The 20,503-nt window shown below is 34.4% G+C and overlaps 4 non-coding genes across 4 annotated transcripts; all 4 read left to right on the plus strand.

Moving 5' to 3' along the window:
• Positions 1-8,965: 8,965 nt before the first annotated feature.
• Positions 8,966-9,082, plus strand: LOC143254693 (U5 spliceosomal RNA). The gene has a single exon (XR_013030340.1). It is a non-coding gene; the product is annotated as a U5 spliceosomal RNA (small nuclear RNA).
• A 2,532-nt stretch (positions 9,083-11,614) lies between these two features.
• LOC143254650 (U5 spliceosomal RNA) lies at positions 11,615-11,729 on the plus strand. Its single transcript, XR_013030305.1, has one exon. It is a non-coding gene; the product is annotated as a U5 spliceosomal RNA (small nuclear RNA).
• A 2,635-nt stretch (positions 11,730-14,364) lies between these two features.
• On the plus strand, positions 14,365-14,480 carry LOC143254707 (U5 spliceosomal RNA). The gene has a single exon (XR_013030355.1). It is a non-coding gene; the product is annotated as a U5 spliceosomal RNA (small nuclear RNA).
• A 2,816-nt stretch (positions 14,481-17,296) lies between these two features.
• Positions 17,297-17,411, plus strand: LOC143254652 (U5 spliceosomal RNA). Its single transcript, XR_013030306.1, has one exon. It is a non-coding gene; the product is annotated as a U5 spliceosomal RNA (small nuclear RNA).
• The last annotated feature ends 3,092 nt before the right edge of the window (positions 17,412-20,503 follow it).

Here is a 20,503-nt window from a genome sequence, read left to right on the forward strand (position 1 = left end):
CAGTACAATTTATAGAAATGATATGGCTGGCATACCTTGATTCCATAACTGCATGAAATTATTGCAAATATTGCATATTTAGTCATTTAGTTGCTTCGTATGTTGCAGAAATTAAGTTACGTTTTTGTTGAATCTCTTAACATTTCACCAAACATCTCCATAAATTAAATCTTTTATAATTTCACATGATGATGAATTACAAGATACCACATCTAGCTTTTGTTAATCAATAATTCATTTTCTTCAAATTTGTAATCACTTTTCCCCAAAGAACTACTAAACTCTTTCAATAATTACACTTAATCATAAGTACTCTTAATTATGAGCAACAATCAAACTGAGAAAAACAAACCTTTATCATGTAATTATGTAAATTTGATACTACGGCGATTTCTGGTCCTTCACCCAAGAACACCAAACAATGTTGGGAGTTTTTAAAACAAAGTTACTAACCCTCAAAGCTGAACTGTTGCATATAAAGCTTCATGTACCATGCTTGTCACTTTTATAACGTTATGAGAATACCTTTATTATGCCAAAATCGGTCCTCTGTCGAATGTAGACTCTGCAAGAAAATATGAAACAAACTTTTTTTTGTACGTTGCAACTAATACTCAATACTCGGAACCTTCAGTACCTATTTTGTGATTCTACATCAGAAATGTCTTCAAATGTTATATCATTGGATACTACAATATTAAATATAAAACAATCTGTTATCACAATAAATCTTGTTAGAGGTCACTGTGATATTAAACTAAATGTATTAATAAAATAAATAACTTGACCTTACCTAATGAATTTCTTTAAAAAAGAAAGTTTTGAATACTGCCAAATTCTTCTTCATTGTAATTTTTTATAACAATATTGATCATGGAAACTAGTTTCTTGTTTACAGATTTCCTTCTAAAATTGTCCAGAATATTTCTAATTCCAGTGGATACTTTTATTGTTACTTTGAGTAATGATTAACTGCCTTTAATCATTTCTTTTCTTCTACTAACTTCAAGGTAACTTTCTTTTACATTAAATATTGTGTGTACTGTATATATTGTCACCTGAAATTATTGCAAAAGTATATTTTCTTGTTTTGGAAAAATACCTTATCCACCATAATGTGCTTCATCCTAGATTATGTTGGAACTAGTAAATTATTGGCAGTGCTAGCTTCTATAAAATATCACACTGGTAAGATGTGATAAACTAACTTGAATATAATTCAGGGAAACTTCAGATCGTTCTTCTATTAACGAAAATTTACATAGTGAAAAAGCCTCCGTTAATCATGTTTTTATTAAAAAAGTTTTAAATGATGATGTATACATTTTATTTACCATACACATATTCTTATAAGCTATATTTTCGGTACTGTAATTTGTTTGGCTGTTATAAGGAGATGTGGGTTATATGATGTCATGTTAAGATCAAAATATTTAATAAGATAGACCTAGAACAACTAGAAAGTTCTAAAAGATTTTAAGATGTCTTTTTGTTAATTTAAATTTCTGTTGTGTTAATCTTTGTATTAATTATCTATATTCTAATTTCTAACACTATTTTCTGATTTTTTTTTTAGTTTCTATTTCTTCTCTCCCCTAATTTATTCATTCTTTTTCTTATTTAATTGCACTATCTTTTTGTGATTGTGGTTATCTTGAATGAAAGTTAATGTTTAGTCAAGGCTTTGTTTTTCACCAAAATAATACCACTTCTGGCACCACTCTTGTAGCACTATTCTTTTGTTGGTAGGTTCTTTTTTAATTATCTGGTGCAAAGGATGAGTTAGTTTATTTGTTTCTTAACCTATACAAGTTTAAACACTGGTAACTTGTAGGCCAAGTGTACAAATGACACTGTTACCTTTTGTTTTGGGGTGTATAATAAATTGTATGCAAATGTTTTTTAAAAAAAACACCTCAACTCTGTAGTTGAAATGAAAACTGACTTATTTGCTGCATTGACAAGGAAGACCTCATGATCTCCTTAAATATCATTTTAATGTTTCATCAAACCGTGTATTTATAATCTACCCGTAGAATGTATTAGGAAATCTGACGTCAAATTCCTTTCGAACTTTCTAGGTGTTCTAAGCCTTTCAAGTTTAGGTCACCATTACAACCTACATCTCCCTCAAACAAACAAATTAGAACTTCAAAAATACAGCTTATAACAGTATTTTCCATGTTTTATTAATAAGATTAATGATCATTATTTTTCCCATAAATATTTTTTATATAATAAAAATGCATATTAAGTTAGGAAAGGTTTGCACAGTAAGAACACAGTTCTGACTATATCCGATTCCAAACGGTCAGGTGCGTGTTTTGATCATTCAATTCATATAAAAACATGTCTCATAAAAGGCAATTAGGTATCATGAGTTACATGTCTTGTTATAAAATAAAACATCATAATCAAGATGAGGAGATTGACTGGTTAACTGTAAACATAAGAAGCCTGCGATTACTGTTTGACAACATGTCACCAGTTTCACATGATTTTTTGATGAAGTTCCTGACATTAAACAAACAAATTGGTTTTCATTTTTTAATCCACCAATGTCATATATTAATTAATCAATAAATAAATTAGTCTTTATATACATTGATAATTTACTTGTATAAAATGGATTGAATCCCCCATCACAACAAACATTCTCACCTTTTCAGCCATGGGGAATTATAATGTGACAGTCAATCCCACTATTTATTGTTAAAAGAGTAGTTGAAGAGTTGGCAGTGGGTGGTGATGGCTAGTTTCTTTCCTTCTAGTCTTGCACTGCTAAATTATGGACAGCTAGCACAGATAGCCCTCGTGTATCTTTGCACAGAATTTCAAACAAACTTGTATCAAAATAATAATTAATAGCTTTGCTTCTAATTAAGACTTGTACAAAATTCACAACTAATTATTAAAAAAAATTGAAATGCAGCTTTATCATGAATTTTCTATGTACAAAAATAATATCAATTTAACAATAAGATTACCCATAACAATTTATAGTGGATACCTGAGCTAAACATCTTGTTCACTTTGTTTTGGAAGACCATTTTGTCACTTGCTTAGTAAATCTATGCAGTCAATATGAGAAGCCTGGCATGGCCAGATGATTAAGGCATTCGAATTGTAATCCAAGGATCACTGGTTTGAATCTTCGTCATACCAAACATGTTCACTGTTTCATCTGTAGGGGAATTATACGAGGGATGTTCAAAAAATACGCGAACTAACGTCATAAAAAAAAAAGTACTTTATTGAGAAGTTACAGGTCTGGGACCCCTTCAAAGTACTCTCCTCCCCAACGCACACACTTATCCCAACGGTGTTTTCACTTGTTGAAACAGTCCTGGTACGCTTCTTTTGTAATGTCCACCAGCTTTTTCGTCGCATTTGCCTTAATCTCGGGAATCGTCTCAAATCTTCTTCCTTTCAAGAATCTTTTGAGTTTGGGGAACAAGAAAAAATCGCAAGGAGCAACGTCAGGTGAGAAGGGAGGGTGGGGAAGAACGGTGATCGAGTGTTTGGCCAAAAACTTACGAGTTCTGAGGCACAAATTTCGCAGCAACGCGGTGCATTTTCAATTTTTCGGTCAAAATCTCGTAACAAGATCCAACTGATATCCCACACTCTTCAGCAAGCTCCCTGACAGTCAGACGTCGATTTGCCCGCACCAGGGTGTTGATTTTGTCGACGTGTGGGTCGTCAGTTGACGTGGAAGGACGTCCAGGACGCTCATCATCTTCAATGGACTGTCGACTATCCTTAAAACGTTCATGCCACTTGAAACATGCCGTACGCTTCACAGCAACATCACCGTAAGCCGTGTTAAGCATAGCAAAAGTTTCAGTCGCAGGTTTTTCAAGTTTAACACAAAATTTCACAGCAAGTCGTTGCTCCTTCAGGTCATTCATTCTGAAATCCGCCAAACGAAAAAATCGCACTTCACTTAAAACCGCGTAGTTAATGCACAAATGAAGATATCTGCAATCGGGAAATGGCGTCGTAATCAGCTGATATGTGCGAACCTAGCGACACCAAGCGGATTCCCCTGGAATCAACTGGAGCCGCGCAATTCAAACAGTCCGCGTGTTTTTTGAACAGACCTCGTAATATGATGATCAATCCCACTGTTTGTTGGAAAAGTGTAGCCCAAGAGTTGGCGGTGGCTGGTCATGACGAGCTGCCTTTCCGTTAGTCTTACACTGCTGAACTAGGAACGGCTAGTGCAGATAATTCTCGTGTATCTTTGCACAAAATTCAAAACAAACCAAACCAATCAATCTCTAACTGTAGAAAGTTTTGACGCTGAAAGATTTTCAGAATTGAAGTGTTTGTGTATTTCGTTTTGAATAAGAATACTTGCATACCCATACATGTAATAATTTATCTTGGAGGAGTCTCCAGTTTATTATTACTTATGTTACATATTTGAATTTCATTATTTATCAAATTTCTATTTGCCAACAAAATTGAAACCCAGTTTTCTTTCTTCATATAAAAGTATTTTGATATACAAACAACAATACAATTTATAATAATTATCATACCTAATAATTTATATACAACACTTTTATAACTTAAAAGAATACTGAGTCTTATATCTGTTCTGGAACTAAATCATCCATGAACCTTTATGAACAGGAAATTTATTATTTGTTGACACACCTAGTTTTAATGTGAGATTCCATGATGTTCAACAATGTTCGAAAACATGCTAATGTTTTTGTAAAAGGAATATTGTTGAATCTTAACCTTCAAGAATCATCTACATATTAGAGAATAGGCAAGACGTGTAATACACATTTAACAATATACGTCACATGCATCAAACGGAAACAAAACGTAGATATTAAAATAAATGTGCAGCAGTAAATTTTACAATATACATGCACATTCAAAGTAATCTGGTCAGCAAAATCCTTACAGATCCGAAGAAGCCCTTGTACTTTCATTTGAAAATTCTGGCATAAAAATTTACAAAATCCAGAGAGCCCTGATGCTCCAAAAATAAATTAATCACAGATACATAAAGGTGTGAACTGTAAAATAAAGTTTTATAAACAAAGATTTTCCTTATGATTTTACTCAACTAGACAATGATAATTTAATTTTGTCATTTTTATGCACATGAAGCCTAATTGCACTTCGTATACTTGGGTACAGTAACAAATCATTCATTACATGGAGAACATCCTAGTAAATATATTAATTATCAACACTGGAATGAAATTTTATATATGTGTATATATTTTAATATTTATTTACTTGTAAGGTGAATTTTGAATTCTGCAAATATTTTGTGCTCAATTCGTGATCAACAGCATACAAAGAAAATAGCTATTTGTAAGTTGTACTTTCAATATTTTAATTTTGGTGTTAATTGGAAGGGGTATTACTTTTATGTTCTAGAAAGTGGGAATAATTACAATAACATTTACACTCAAGGTTATATTTTAAATGCCAAATGTATTTTTTTTTCTGCTGTGAGAATCACCTGCAACATCAAATTAAATTTTGCGTCTAACAAGATAATTAGTCTCACTCTGATATAACGTAACCGGAGTTTTAATGCGCTCTTCCAAAAATATACCGTTCCCTCTCTTTTCGGACGGTAAGAGCGAACTTGTCCACATTGTTATCGTTTCGAGAAGTTTGGTACGTTTTCCACAATACAATTGACATTCTTATTTAAAAACAAAAACAATGTAATAAAATGGTAGAACTTAAAAGTTTGATCACATTTTAAGAAGTATGAAGGTGAAATCGATATGACGATGTCTAATTCGTGTAACATCCACGAAACGTTTAGAAATTGTTAGTATAAGTAGAGGCGTTTGGGAAAAGTAACTTCTCGATAGAAAAACTAACAAATCTCGATAGAAGATTTCTTTAAATCTGACATTAATGAAACCATTTTATGTAATATACACTTTAACAACCGGCTAACTATTCCGATTCTAGCCATATATTGCTCACCAACCAAAGATATCGACATTAACTTCCTTCAAAAATGTGTTAATCGTAAACCCAAACCAATTATTATTGGAGATTTTAATTCACCGCACACAGAATTAAGGGGTAACAGAGACACACGCAGAGGATCGTGCATAAAAATTTTTATCTCTAGCAATAAAATGCACTTAATTAATGACAATACACCTACACACTTCTCAGCCGCTAACGGCTCATACGATGTACTCGATTTCATCATTGCACCCAAGGACATGGTTAACAGAATATCTAACTTTAAAGTGCATGATGAAATCACCAGTGACCACTTCCCCATGTCATGTATGATTCACCCGCGCCACCCTGCTGTGGCGTACGTGACTCCTTCCGCATACACCTACACTGAAACAGACTGGCTCACTTTTAATGCCTCTCTGGACTCATACCTACCCCATCCAATCGAACATGTAAATAACAAAGCAGAACTAGACAACTATGTTGATCAAATTACAGAAGCCATAAAGAAAGCCATAAAAAACACAATTCCTAAATCAAAAAAAGAAAACAATCACTTATTCAATCGACTCTAACACCAGAAATTCACGCACTAATAATCAAACGCAAACAATTAAGACGAACACACTACATCACACGCGATCCACACATTAAAACAGAAATCAATAGAACAAATACAAAAATTAAACAAGAAATTAAAAAAGTTAGAGAAAACAATTGGCATAACTTCTGTAAAAACTTAGAAAAAACCAAGAACAATCCAAAAGAATTCTGGAAAAAAATTCAAGAGTATTGCTTCAGACAAAAACACAAATCACATGCTACAACATATCACACACAACAATAAAATCGCAAGGACGGACGAAGAGAAAGCTGACTATTACAAATCCTCTTTTAGCGATTTAAACTCAGTAAATTTCGACACACAACACCAACACCATGTCAACAACTACATAAATACAAACCAAGCTTCATTCTCACCAGGATTTCCCGGCGAGACACTAGAAGCATACTCAAATTCAATCAATAGAAAAATAACCACAACCGAACTAAAGATTAATATCAAAAACTTGAAGAACACTTCCCCCGGACATGACCAAATACCAAATATTATTCTCAAAAAAAGTTCCACTCTCCTACTACAACACCTCACAAACATCATGAACATTTCACTAGCGACCGGGTATTACCCTGACACGTGGAAAAAAGCCATCATAACAACGATCCCCAAGAAACAAACTAACAGAACAAATCCAGATAATTTCCGCCCCATCAGTCTGTTAAGCTGCCTTGACAAACTGATGGAGAGAATAATCTCCAACCATCTCCTCCATTTTTGCGAATCGAATAACATCCTTCCAGAATCTCAAAATGCCTCCAGAAAAAATAGACAAACAACAGATCACCTCACACGACTCACCGAATCAATCTACAAAGCTTACAACAACAACCAAGTAACCATCGGGGTATTCCTAGATGTCAAAAAAGCATTCGACAGCGTTTGGCACAGCGCCATCATATACAAACTAAATCACCTACAAATAAATCCCACGATAGTCAAATGGATTTCAAATTTCTTAACCAATAGAACAGCACAAGTAAAAGTCAATAAAACTATATCCAAATTATTTAATATAACGGCAGGAGTGCCCCAAGGATCAGTCCTCTCTCCACTTCTATACATAATTTTCGTCAGTGACATACCTTTTCCAAATCTAACATACACACACAATTCACAATACGCAGACGACATCGCAATCTGGAGCACCTCCAGAAACCCAGTAATGGCCATGTCTCGCGTACAAGAATCACTAAACAACGTCTCAACATGGAGCAACAAGTGGAGGGTCGTGTTAAATCCGACAAAAACACAAGCAATCACCTTCTATAGAAAACTAAAGAAGCAAAGAAAAAATCTAGAAAAAATAAAACTATCACTTGGAAACACAACCATTAACATGAGCAAAAACATCACATTCCTTGGCGTCACTTTCGACATAAAAGTAACATGGAAAAAATACATAAACAATATACACTCATCAATCAGAAAAAGGATTTCATATCTAAAGACTATAACTGGTAAACAATCGAAATGCGCACCGAACACCATAATACAAATATACAAGGCTTACATCTGTCCACTAATAGAGTACGGATGTCAAGTAACATACAATATGTCAAACAACACACTCCAAAAAATCCAAGTACAACAAAACAGAATATTAAAATCCGCATTCAGTTTACCATCATTTACGCCAACAAATTATCTACACCAAATTAGTAATTTACCAACTATAAGAGATAGAATAACAGAACTTTCTCTCAAATATTATCTAAAAGCAGAAAATAGAAACAAACTAACGGCATCACTACACAAATTATCAAGTGCACCAACAAAATACATATCACCTTACAACATATTTCAAGAATCACAATCCACTCAACAAAGAATCTAAATAAATAAAATCCATGTTATTAACATGAATTCCTTTTTTTCAGGTACAGGGCACACGACAGGCAAAACTTTCGGCGCCTGTCGTGTGAAAGTGGGTTTTCTCGGGGCACTCCCGTTTCCCCCCACATCAAAATCTTCAGGCATTGGATTTCTAGATCCCAACCCAGGCAACTTTTGTGCCAGACCCTGAATCGGGCCGTTTGATTTGATCTGCATTTGAATGAATTACATTCATGTTCACATCTGCCTAACTTTTTCCTTTCGGGACAGGTCCCGGCCTTTCTTTCCACTGCTGCCTTTGCCTCCACCCAAAACAACATTTAGAGAGACATTCTCCACCTAAAAAGTCAAGAATAATAACGATAAGTAATTTATTAAAATAATTACAAAAAAAAACGCCACTTAATCTTAATAACAATCCACGAAAGGGGACGAAGAGGAACTACAAAGTTTTTGAAAACCTTAGTTGGAGAGAGAACCCTTCTGATTTCTCTCTCTCTAAACTGAACCCCTGCCACGTTAGTTTAGTTTAGTTTAGTAACTTCTATGCTCAGGTTTCCCTTCAATTCGTATTAATCTTTCGCCTTTTACTAAAGATTACCGTGGAGGGGAACATTACAAAGAGCCCATAGGCGAATTTTTCAAGTCTCACTTTTGTGAGACAACAATCTATGAATAAAAATAGACTTGAAGAAGCGACTCTCCGGTCCACTTTTGTGGTGCATGAATTTTAGTGCGAATTGTCGCTCTTAGTATCATGTTTTGTTTCTCGATGAAATATTGGGAAAAGGAGAAACATTTTTAATGTTAAAACATCTATCAGCCATTTCTTGTTTGCTTATTAGCATGAATTATTAGCGTTTTCGTAGAATAATTATAGGGAAAAATCAGTTAGATTAACAACTTGTACTATATTGGAAAGCCAGTGCTTTTTCGTAATACTACGTTCCAATAATGACTTCACGAACAAATGTATAACCTGACATTGTTGTTAGTCTATCTGCTGAAAGTATGAAACGAACAGACAACAAAACGTTTGTTGATTTCTTAGTTTAGAGTCTGCGTTTGTTAAAGCGGTTGTCTTTAATTGAACACGTTGCTGATAGAAAATTGCTAATTCGAAAACGATACGTGTTTAAAACTGAATCGATATTCGTTCTATGTTTTTATGCACATGGATCTCACACTGTGTGTCTGAAGCTTGTTTTAGACTTATTATACTCGCTAGTCACTTGTGAGATGTCACTGCACTTGGATTTCTTGTACCCACCGCGTCACTAAAAAATCGTAATGGAAGACCCTAATGGAACTACCATTCTATCTGGATAAATGCATTTAGGCTTTCATGACTCCGTCTGTTTCGAGAACTAGGCCGTAACGTGACACACACACACTGAGTTTTTAACGTAAGCTACGTTTCAGTAATATATACTTGGCATCAGCGAGGAGAAATATGCGCATATTTCTCTTTCGGTGCATGAAAAGTTTAAACCTGTTGAACATAATTGTCGTTGTGTTGTTTCAGTAAAACTGCAATATTCCGCGCAATAAATATCTGGGTTTTACAGATGTAAGAAAGGCACAACACTGTAATTTTAAATAAATACATAATTAAAATGAAACAGTGGATTTTTATATGTTTTCCGTTCGTAAAATTTCTGCATCGTCTTTCTTTCTAGAAAGTGTGATTTTAAAAATTCGTATTTGAAATTGGTCTATTTATTTTGAATAACACGAAAATATTTTGTATTATATTGTGAGAGAATTATACACTGCTCGGAAGAAGGGAGCTCTTCTTTGAACTGTAATTCCCTGAAAAGTGCTCCACTTTGCAAAACTTCACTTGTCTGCAAAAATGGGATTTTCTTTGCGTTAAATTGCCTTGAGAAATCGACGCATAGTTGCGTCTACAATGTATGGAAAAAAAGTGTCTCGGTTTTGCTCTCTGTTATGACTGCATTGGAAGAAAAGAGGGACATTGCGATAAAATACTGCGACTACAGAGATAAGAAATGCGAATTCTCCACTGTCCTAAGTTGCTCGTATGCAAATCATGACACATAATAGCTCAACCAACAGTTTAAGAAGAAACTGGTTACTTTCCTTATTGGTTAGACAAGAAGATGGCTTTTATTATTCTATTGTAGTTTTCTTTGAGAGGTATTTTAATGCATTTTCTTTTCAGAGTGACATTTTATAAGTATTTGTTTCGTATCTCTTCTAGTTAATTTAGTTAAAATCGTTTATTACTCAAAATACCGTTGTACTTTAATTTAAGAAACTTCGTCAACACATGTACAAGATAATAGACAGTTAACGTGGACTTTGAATCGTTAAAACGTGAGCACACGTTCAAGTACTTTCGTGTCACGTGCACAGCAAAGAATAACGGAACACAAGCAAGAGTGGTAGCGGCCAAATACTAAAGATAATGACTTATGAAAACAGCATTCGAAGATACTTCTGTTTCTAGATTTCTCTTTGTAAGATTTAGGTTAACGGCAGACGTTGTACACACCAAGCGATGTCCAACAAGGATCGCGCATTTTCGGACAAACTCGAACCCCTAAACTGTGATTAGACTTTGAGAAATCTTGGACGTTGTTCTAACTAACGCCGTTTTAGGAGCATACGGGAAGAAATAAATACGTTTCATACAGTTGTTTAGTTATTGATGTTCCTGGTTATCATAAGATTAGAAAGTAAATTCCCAGATATTTGAGAAATTTACGCTTCAGTTATACAACTAGTTTTTCGATCAGAGTTAAATGGATTACTCCCGATTACATATAGCTTTTTTACTCTTAACTTTAAAGGCTATAATGCAGCAGAAACACCTAGAACATCAGATAAAATTTTGCGTCTAACAAGACAGTTAGTCTCACTCTAATATAACGTAACCGGAGTTTTAATGCGCTCTTCTAAAAATACATCGTTCTCTCCCTTTTCGGACGATAAGGGCGAACTTGTCCACATTGTTATCGTTTCGAGAAGTTTGGTACGTTTTCTACAATACAATTGACATTCTTATTTAAAAAACAAAACAATGTAATAAAATGGTAGAACTTAAAAGTTTGATCACATTTTAAGAAGTATGAAGGTGAAATCTACATGACGATGTCTAATTCGTGTAACACCCACGAAACGTTTAGAAATTGTTTGTATAAGTAGAGGCGTTTGGGAAAAGTAACTTCAATGCTCAGGTTTCCCTTCAATTCGTATTAATCTTTCGCCTTTACTAAAGATTACCGTGGAGGGAACATTACAATGAGCCTATAGGCGAATTTTTGAAGTCTCACTTTTGTGAGACAACAATCTATGGATAAAAATAGACTTGAAGAAGCGACTCTCAGGTCCACTTTTGTGGTGCATTAATTTTAGTGCGAGTTGTCGCTCTTAGTTTTGTTTCTCGATGAAATATTGGGTATAAGAGAAACGTTTTAATGTTAAAACATCTGTTAGCCATTTCTTGTTTGCTTTCGATAATGATGGGGCATGACAGCTATTTTACAGCTGACTGAAATAAATAAATTCTGGGAAATGTCCAACAGAGGCAGTCGGTAAATTCCTCTATGAGCCAATCAAAGTTAAGATCATTTGTGAAATGAATTATTAGCGTTTTCGTAGAATAATTATAGGGAAAAATCAGTTAGATTAACAACTTGTACTATATTGGAAAGCCAGTGCTTTTTTCGTAATACTACGTTCCAATAATGACTTCACGAACAAATGTATAACCTGACATTGTTGTTAGTCTATCTGCTGAAAGTATGAAACGAACAGACAACAAAACGTTTGTTGATTTCTTAGTTTAGAGTCTGCGTTTGTTAAAGCGGTTGTCTTTAATTGAACACGTTGCTGATAGAAAATTGCTAATTCGAAAACGATACGTGTTTAAAACTGAATCGATATTCGTTCTATGTTTTTATGCACATGGATCTCACACTGTGTGTCTGAAGCTTGTTTTAGACTTATTATACTCGCTAGTCACTTGTGAGATGTCACTGCACTTGGATTTCTTGTACCCACCGCGTCACTAAAAATCGTAATGGAAGACCCTAATGGAACTACCATTCTATCTCGATAAATGCATTTAGGCTTTCAAGACTCCGTCTGTTTAACTAGGCCGTAACGTACACACTGAGTTTTAACGTAAGCTACGTTTCAGTAATATATACTTGGCATCAGCGAGGAGAAATATGCGCATATTTCTCTTTCTGTGCATGAAAAGTTTAAACCTGTTGAACATAATTGTCGTTGTGTTGTTTCAGTAAAACTGCAATATTCCGCGCAATAAATATCTGGGTTTTACAGATGTAAGAAAGGCACAACACTGTAATTTTAAATAAATACATAATTAAAATGAAACAGTGGATTTTTTATATGTTTTCCGTTCGTAAAATTTCTGCATCGTCTTTCTTTCTAGAAAGTGTGATTTTAAAAATTCGTATTTGAAATTGGTCTATTTATTTTGAATAACACGAAAATATTTTGTATTATATTGTGAGAGAATTATACACTGCTCGGAAGAAGGGAGCTCTTCTTTGAACTGTAATTCCCTGAAAAAGTGCTCCACTTTGCAAAAACTTCACTTGTCTGCAAAAATGGGATTTTCTTTGCGTTAAATTGCCTTGAGAAATCGACGCATAGTTGCGTCTACAATGTATGGAAAAAAAGTGTCTCGGTTTTGCTCTCTGTTATGACTGCATTGGAAGAAAAGAGGGACATTGCGATAAAATACTGCGACTACAGAGATAAGAAATGCGAATTCTCCACTGTCCTAAGTTGCTCGTATGCAAATCATGACACATAATAGCTCAACCAACAGTTTAAGAAGAAACTGGTTACTTTCCTTATTGGTTAGACAAGAAGATGGCTTGTATTATTCTATTGTAGTTTTCTTTGAGAGGTATTTTAATGCATTTTCTTTTCAGAGTGACATTTTTATAAGTATTTGTTTCGTATCTCTTCTAGTTAATTTAGTTAAAATCGTTTATTACTCAAAATACCGTTGTACTTTAATTTAAGAAACTTCGTCAACACATGTACAAGATAATAGACAGTTAACGTGGACTTTGAATCGTTAAAACGTGAGCACACGTTCAAGTACTTTCGTGTCACGTGCACAGCAAAGAATAACGGAACACAAGCAAGAGTGGTAGCGGCCAAATACTAAAGATAATGACTTATGAAAACAGCATTCGAAGATACTTCTGTTTCTAGATTTCTCTTTGTAAGATTTAGGTTAACGGCAGACGTTGTACACACCAAGCGATGTCCAACAAGGATCGCGCATTTTCGGACAAACTCGAACCCCTAAACTGTGATTAGACTTTGAGAAATCTTGGACGTTGTTCTAACTAACGCCGTTTCAGGAGCATACGGGAAGAAATAAATACGTTTCATACAGTTGTTTAGTTATTGATGTTCCTGGTTATCATAAGATTAGAAAGTAAATTCCCAGATATTTGAGAAATTTACGCTTCAGTTATACAACTAGTTTTTCGATCAGAGTTAAATGGATTACTCCCGATTACATATAGCTTTTTACTCTTAACTTTAAAGGCTATAATGCAGCAGAAACACCTAGAACATCAGATAAAATTTTGCGTCTAACAAGACAGTTAGTCTCACTCTAATATAACGTAACCGGAGTTTTAATGCGCTCTTCTAAAAATACATCGTTCTCTCCCTTTTCGGACGATAAGGGCGAACTTGTCCACATTGTTATCGTTTCGAGAAGTTTGGTACGTTTTCTACAATACAATTGACATTCTTATTTAAACACAAAAACAATGTAATAAAAATGGTAGAACTTAAAAGTTTGATCACATTTTAAGAAGTATGAAGGTGAAATCTACATGACGATGTCTAATTCGTGTAACACCCACGAAACGTTTAGAAATTGTTTGTATAAGTAGAGGCGTTTGGGAAAAGTAACTTCAATGCTCAGGTTTCCCTTCAATTCGTATTAATCTTTCGCCTTTACTAAAGATTACCGTGGAGGGAAACATTACAATGAGCCTATAGGCGAATTTTTGAAGTCTCACTTTTGTGAGACAACAATCTATGGATAAAAATAGACTTGAAGAAGCGACTCTCAGGTCCACTTTTGTGGTGCATTAATTTTAGTGCGAGTTGTCGCTCTTAGTTTTGTTTCTCGATGAAATATTGGGTATAAGAGAAACGTTTTTAATGTTAAAACATCTGTTAGCCATTTCTTGTTTGCTTTCGATAATGATGGGGCATGACAGCTATTTTACAGCTGACTGAAATAAATAAATTCTGGGAAATGTCCAACAGAGGCAGTCGGTAAATTCCTCTATGAGCCAATCAAAGTTAAGATCATTTGTGAAATGAATTATTAGCGTTTTCGTAGAATAATTATAGGGAAAAATCAGTTAGATTAACAACTTGTACTATATTGGAAAGCCAGTGCTTTTTTCGTAATACTACGTTCCAATAATGACTTCACGAACAAATGTATAACCTGACATTGTTGTTAGTCTATCTGCTGAAAGTATGAAACGAACAGACAACAAAACGTTTGTTGATTTCTTAGTTTAGAGTCTGCGTTTGTTAAAGCGGTTGTCTTTAATTGAACACGTTGCTGATAGAAAATTGCTAATTCGAAAACGATACGTGTTTAAAACTGAATCGATATTCGTTCTATGTTTTTATGCACTTGGATCTCACAGGAAAAATCAGTTAGTCTTTCTTATACTATATTGGAAAATGATTCTTTTTTTTTGTAATACTACTGTTCAATAATTACGGTACAGATAACAACGTGTGTTATTTAAATTTATCTACTTTGTGAAAGTATAGTAGATATGGTCTCCAAAACGTTTGTTGATTTCTGGTTTAATGCGTTTGTGTGTCTGAAGCTTGTTTTAGACTTATTATACTCGCTAGTCACTTGTGAGATGTCACTGCACTTGGATTTCTTGTACCCACCGCGTCACTAAAAATCGTAATGGAAGACCCTAATGGAACTACCATTCTATCTGGATAAATGCATTTAGGCTTTCATGACTCCGTCTGTTTCGAGAACTAGGCCGTAACGTGACACACACACACTTAATTTTTAACGTAAGCTACGTTTCAGTAATATATACTTGGCATCAGCGAGGAGAAATATGCGCATATTTCTCTTTCGGTGCATGAAAAGTTTAAACCTGTTGAACATAATTGTCGTTGTGTTGTTTCAGTAAAACTGCAATATTCCGCGCAATAAATATCTGGGTTTTACAGATGTAAGAAAGGCACAACACTGTAATTTTAAATAAATACATAATTAAAATGAAACAGTGGATTTTTTATATGTTTTCCGTTCGTAAAATTTCTGCATCGTCTTTCTTTCTAGAAAGTGTGATTTTAAAAATTCGTATTTGAAATTGGTCTATTTATTTTGAATAACACGAAAATATTTTGTATTATATTGTGAGAGAATTATACACTGCTCGGAAGAAGGGAGCTCTTCTTTGAACTGTAATTCCCTGAAAAGTGCTCCACTTTGCAAAACTTCACTTGTCTGCAAAATGGGATTTTCTTTGCGTTAAATTGCCTTGAGAAATCGACGCATAGTTGCGTCTACAATGTATGGAAAAAAGTGTCTCGGTTTTGCTCTCTGTTATGACTGCATTGGAAGAAAAGAGGGACATTGCGATAAAATACTGCGACTACAGAGATAAGAAATGCGAATTCTCCACTGTCCTAAGTTGCTCGTATGCAAATCATGACACATAATAGCTCAACCAACAGTTTAAGAAGAAACTGGTTACTTTCCTTATTGGTTAGACAAGAAGATGGCTTGTATTATTCTATTGTAGTTTTCTTTGAGAGGTATTTTAATGCATTTTCTTTTCAGAGTGACATTTTATAAGTATTTGTTTCGTATCTCTTCTAGTTAATTTAGTTAAAATCGTTTATTACTCAAAATACCGTTGTACTTTAATTTAAGAAACTTCGTCAACACATGTACAAGATAATAGACAGTTAACGTGGACTTTGAATCGTTAAAACGTGAGCACACGTTCAAGTACTTTCGTGTCACGTGCACAGCAAAGAATAACGGAACACAAGCAAGAGTGGTAGCGGCCAAATACTAAAGATAATGACTTATGAAAACAGCATTCGAAGATACTTCTGTTTCTAGATTTCTCTTTGTAAGATTTAGGTTAACGGCAGACGTTGTACACACCAAGCGATGTCCAACAAGGATCGCGCATTTTCGGACAAACTCGAACCCCTAAACTGTGATTAGACTTTGAGAAATCTTGGACGTTGTTCTAACTAACGCCGTTTCAGGAGCATACGGGAAGAAATAAATACGTTTCATACAGTTGTTTAGTTATTGATGTTCCTGGTTATCATAAGATTAGAAAGTAAATTCCCAGATATTTGAGAAATTTACGCTTCAGTTATACAACTAGTTTTTCGATCAGAGTTAAATGGATTACTCCCGATTACATATAGCTTTTACTCTTAACTTTAAAGGCTATAATGCAGCAGAAACACCTAGAACATCAGATAAAATTTTGCGTCTAACAAGACAGTTAGTCTCACTCTAATATAACGTAACCGGAGTTTTAATGCGCTCTTCTAAAATACATCGTTCTCTCCTTTTCGGACGATAAGGGCGAACTTGTCCACATTGTTATCGTTTCGAGAAGTTTGGTACGTTTTCTACAATACAATTGACATTCTTATTTAAAAACAAAAACAATGTAATAAAAATGGTAGAACTTAAAAGTTTGATCACATTTTAAGAAGTATGAAGGTGAAATCTACATGACGATGTCTAATTCGTGTAACACCCACGAAACGTTTAGAAATTGTTTGTATAAGTAGAGGCGTTTGGGAAAAGTAACTTCAATGCTCAGGTTTCCCTTCAATTCGTATTAATCTTTCGCCTTTACTAAAGATTACCGTGGAGGGAACATTACAATGAGCCTATAGGCGAATTTTTGAAGTCTCACTTTTGTGAGACAACAATCTATGGATAAAAATAGACTTGAAGAAGCGACTCTCAGGTCCACTTTTGTGGTGCATTAATTTTAGTGCGAGTTGTCGCTCTTAGTTTTGTTTCTCGATGAAATATTGGGTATAAGAGAAACGTTTTTAATGTTAAAACATCTGTTAGCCATTTCTTGTTTGCTTTCGATAATGATGGGGCATGCATGTATTTTACAGCTGACTGAAATAAATAAATTCTGGGAAATGTCCAACAGAGGCAGTCGGTAAATTCCTCTATGAGCCAATCAAAGTTAAGATCATTTGTGAAATGAATTATTAGCGTTTTCGTAGAATAATTATAGGGAAAAATCAGTTAGATTAACAACTTGTACTATATTGGAAAGCCAGTGCTTTTTCGTAATACTACATTATTGAATGACTTCACGAACAAATGTATAACCTGACATTGAGGTTAGTTTATCTGCTGAAATTATGAAACGAACAGACAACAAAACGTTTGTTGATTTCTTAATTTAGAGTCTGCCTTTGTTAAAGCGGTTGTCTTTAATTGAACACGTTGCTGATAGAAAATTGCTAATTCGAAAACGATACGTGTTTAAAACTGAATCGATATTCGTTCTATGTTTTTATGCACTTGGATCTCACACTGTGTGTCTGAAGCTTGTTTTAGACTTATTATACTCGCTAGTCACTTGTGAGATGTCACTGCACTTGGATTTCTTGTACCCACCGCGTCACTAAAAATCGTAATGACTCTCAGGTTCACTTTTGTGGTGCATTAATTTTAGTGCGAGTTGTCGCTCTTAGTTTTGTTTCTCGATGAAATATTGGGTATAAGAGAAACGTTTTTAATGTTAAAACATCTGTTAGCCATTTCTTGTTTGCTTTCGATAATGATGGGGCATGACAGCTATTTTACAGCTGACTGAAATAAATAAATTCTGGGAAATGTCCAACAGAGGCAGTCGGTAAATTCCTCTATGAGCCAATCAAAGTTAAGATCATTTGTGAAATGAATTATTAGCGTTTTCGTAGAATAATTATAGGGAAAAATCAGTTAGATTAACAACTTGTACTATATTGGAAAGCCAGTGCTTTTTTGTAATACTACGTTCCAATAATGACTTCACGAACAAATGTATAACCTGACATTGTTGTTAGTCTATCTGCTGAAAGTATGAAACGAACAGACAACAAAACGTTTGTTGATTTCTTAGTTTAGAGTCTGCGTTTGTTAAAGCGGTTGTCTTTAATTGAACACGTTGCTGATAGAAAATTGCTAATTCGAAAACGATACGTGTTTAAAACTGAATCGATATTCGTTCTATGTTTTTATGCACATGGATCTCACACTGTGTGTCTGAAGCTTGTTTTAGACTTATTATACTCGCTAGTCACTTGTGAGATGTCACTGCACTTGGATTTCTTGTACCCACCGCGTCACTAAAAATCGTAATGGGAAGACTCTAATGGAACTACCATTCTATCTGGATAAATGCATTTAGGCTTTCGTGACTCCGCCTGTTTCGAGAACTAGGCCGTAACGTGACACACACACACTGAGTTTTTAACGTAAGCTACGTTTCAGTAATATATACTTGGCATCAGCGAGGAGAAATATGCGCATATTTCTCTTTCGGTGCATGAAAAGTTTAAACCTGTTGAACATAATTGTCGTTGTGTTGTTTCAGTAAAACTGCAATATTCCGCGCAATAAATATCTGGGTTTTACAGATGTAAGAAAGGCACAACACTGTAATTTTAAATAAATACATAATTATAATGAAACAGTAGATTTTTGATATGTTTTCCGTTCGTAAAATTTCTGCATCGTCTTTCTTTCTAGAAAGTGTGATTTTAAAAATTCGTATTTGAAATTGTTCTATTTATTTTGAATAACACGAAAATATTTTGTATTATATTGTGAGAGAATTATACACTGCTCGGAAGAAGGGAGCTCTTCTTTGAACTGTAATTCCCTGAAAAAGTGCTCCACTTTGCAAAAACTTCACTTGTCTGCAAAAATGGGATTTTCTTTGCGTTAAATTGCCTTGAGAAATCGGCGCATAGTTGCGTCTACAATGTATGGAAAAAAAGTGTCTCGGTTTTGCTCTCTGTTATGACTGCATTGGAAGAAAAGAGGGACATTGCGATAAAATACTGCGACTACAGAGATAAGAAATGCGAATTCTCCACTGTCCTAAGTTGCTCGTATGCAAATCATGACACATAATAGCTCAACCAACAGTTTAAGAAGAAACTGGTTACTTTCTTTATTGGTCAGACAAGAAGATGGCTTGTATTATTCTATCGTAGTTTTCTCTGAGAGGTATTTTAATGCATTTTCTTTTCAAAGTGACATTTTTATAAGTATTTGTTTCGTATTTCTTCTAGTTAATTTAGTTAAAATCGTTTATTACTCAAAATACCGTTGTTCTTTAATTTAAGAAACTTCGTCAACACATGTACAAGATAATAGACAGTTAACGTGGACTTTGAATCGTTAAAACGTGAGCACACGTTCAAGTACTTTCGTGTCACGTGCACAGCAAAGAATAACGGAACACAAGCAAGAGTGGTAGCGGCCAAATACTAAAGATAATGACTTATGAAAACAGCATTCGAAGATACTTCTGTTTCTAGATTTCTCTTTGTAAGATTTAGGTTAACGGCAGACGTTGTACACACCAAGCGATGTCCAACAAGGATCGCGCATTTTCGGACAAACTCGAACCCCTAAACTGTGATTAGACTTTGAGAAATCTTGGACGTTGTTCTAACTAACGCCGTTTCAGGAGCATACGGGAAGAAATAAATACGTTTCATACAGTTGTTTAGTTATTGATGTTCCTGGTTATCATAAGATTAGAAAGTAAATTCCCAGATATTTGAGAAATTTACGCTTCAGTTATACAACTAGTTTTTCGATCAGAGTTAAATGGATTACTCCCGATTACATATAGCTTTTTACTCTTAACTTTAAAGGCTATAATGCAGCAGAAACACCTAGAACATCAGATAAAATTTTGCGTCTAACAAGACAGTTAGTCTCACTCTAATATAACGTAACCGGAGTTTTAATGCGCTCTTCTAAAAATACATCGT

Source organism: Tachypleus tridentatus, chromosome 6 (assembly GCF_004210375.1).
Source record: "Tachypleus tridentatus isolate NWPU-2018 chromosome 6, ASM421037v1, whole genome shotgun sequence".
Classification (NCBI taxonomy): domain Eukaryota; kingdom Metazoa; phylum Arthropoda; class Merostomata; order Xiphosura; family Limulidae; genus Tachypleus; species Tachypleus tridentatus.